Source organism: Nothobranchius furzeri, chromosome 13, assembly GCF_043380555.1.
Source record: "Nothobranchius furzeri strain GRZ-AD chromosome 13, NfurGRZ-RIMD1, whole genome shotgun sequence".
Classification (NCBI taxonomy): Eukaryota; Metazoa; Chordata; class Actinopteri; order Cyprinodontiformes; family Nothobranchiidae; genus Nothobranchius; species Nothobranchius furzeri.
Genome location: NC_091753.1, coordinates 59521324 through 59522467, shown reverse-complemented (window position 1 = coordinate 59522467; position 1144 = coordinate 59521324). Strand labels below are relative to the sequence as shown.

Below are 1144 nucleotides of genomic sequence, written 5' to 3'. Positions count from 1 at the left end.
TAGTCTGTCACCGAACAAGCGCGCGGACTTCCGGTCTCTTTAAACACCACCGCCGCGTCATGCCGGGGTTGAAACGGCGAAAACCAAAACAAGCTTTCAGCTACAGAGATAAAAACCTACTTATCAGGCGTCCAGATGCGTTCAAGTCCCGGTCTGCGCCCACAGACTCGAGAGCTCGTGGTTCGAGTCAAATCCAGAAACGGAGCAGAAATGGATTATTTTCACTTTGCTGACTTTGAAGTAGCTCCATAGCGGAGAGAGTGAAGGGGGGTGGTAGTCACATGACCACGGCAAGCAGCCAATCGGAGGGAAGTTGTCGAGGTGACGCACTTTGGCGCAGTTCTTATTTTTAACCGCGAGATGGCAGTGTTTCCCTCTAGCCTCAAATGTCGTGGAGATTTAAATAACTCCTGTCTTCTAGTTTAGTTTAGTTTATTTGTCATATGCAAGTTAGCACAGGGTCAACATTGCAATGAAATGTGTTTGACGAGCAGCGGTCTCTCAGCAGCATCATACAGTAGAAACAGGAAGAAGGTGTAATACAGTAAAAGCAAAATATTAGAGTCATGCTAAAAGTAAAAGCTTACTAAATAGATAAGTACGTATAGATGACTAAATATAAATATATCTAAAAAAACAGCTGTGAGTGTGTGTGTGTGTGTGTGTGTGTGTGTGTGTGTGTGTGTGTGTGTGTTTACAGAACTTTCCTTTTTTATCTCTCATGTGAATCAGTGGATCAATTGAAACGGTTTTCTGGGGTAATTTTCCAGCTAGAAGGTGTCCCGCAGGTCTGTTGGAGGCTGCTGAAACCAGTTTGTTACAGGAAACTCAAACAAAATCCACACCTTGGTTTCCTGTTTAACATCAGTTTATGTTTCAAATAGAAGGAAATTAATTAATAATGCAAACTAAAGTAAAAGTTGCGTCTTCCTTATTTAGATTCAAAACACCAGTTAGCGTCATGTAGGTGCGCGGTTGTGATCCAGCAGGGGGCAGCAGAGCACAGATAAAGCATGAGGAGATGGCGGATGAATGAAGTTCACCAGCGGCTCAGAGTCAGGAGCACAAACACGCACGAAGAACGTGGAATGTGCCTTCACGAGGAGGTGTGGAGAACAATCCCATTTCCTTTTGTTTGCCGGAG

The 1144-nt window shown here is 44.2% G+C and overlaps 1 protein-coding gene across 1 annotated transcript in view; it reads right to left on the bottom strand.

The window, feature by feature from the left end:
* Positions 1-284, bottom strand: part of pld3 (phospholipase D family member 3) — a 7227-nt gene extending 6943 nt beyond the window's left edge. Inside the window, exon 1 of the mRNA XM_015950710.3 lies at positions 121-284. The gene's annotated coding sequence lies outside the window, so the exon portion shown is untranslated. The remainder of the gene's footprint in view (positions 1-120) is intronic.
* Between the last annotated feature and the right edge of the window lie 860 nt (positions 285-1144).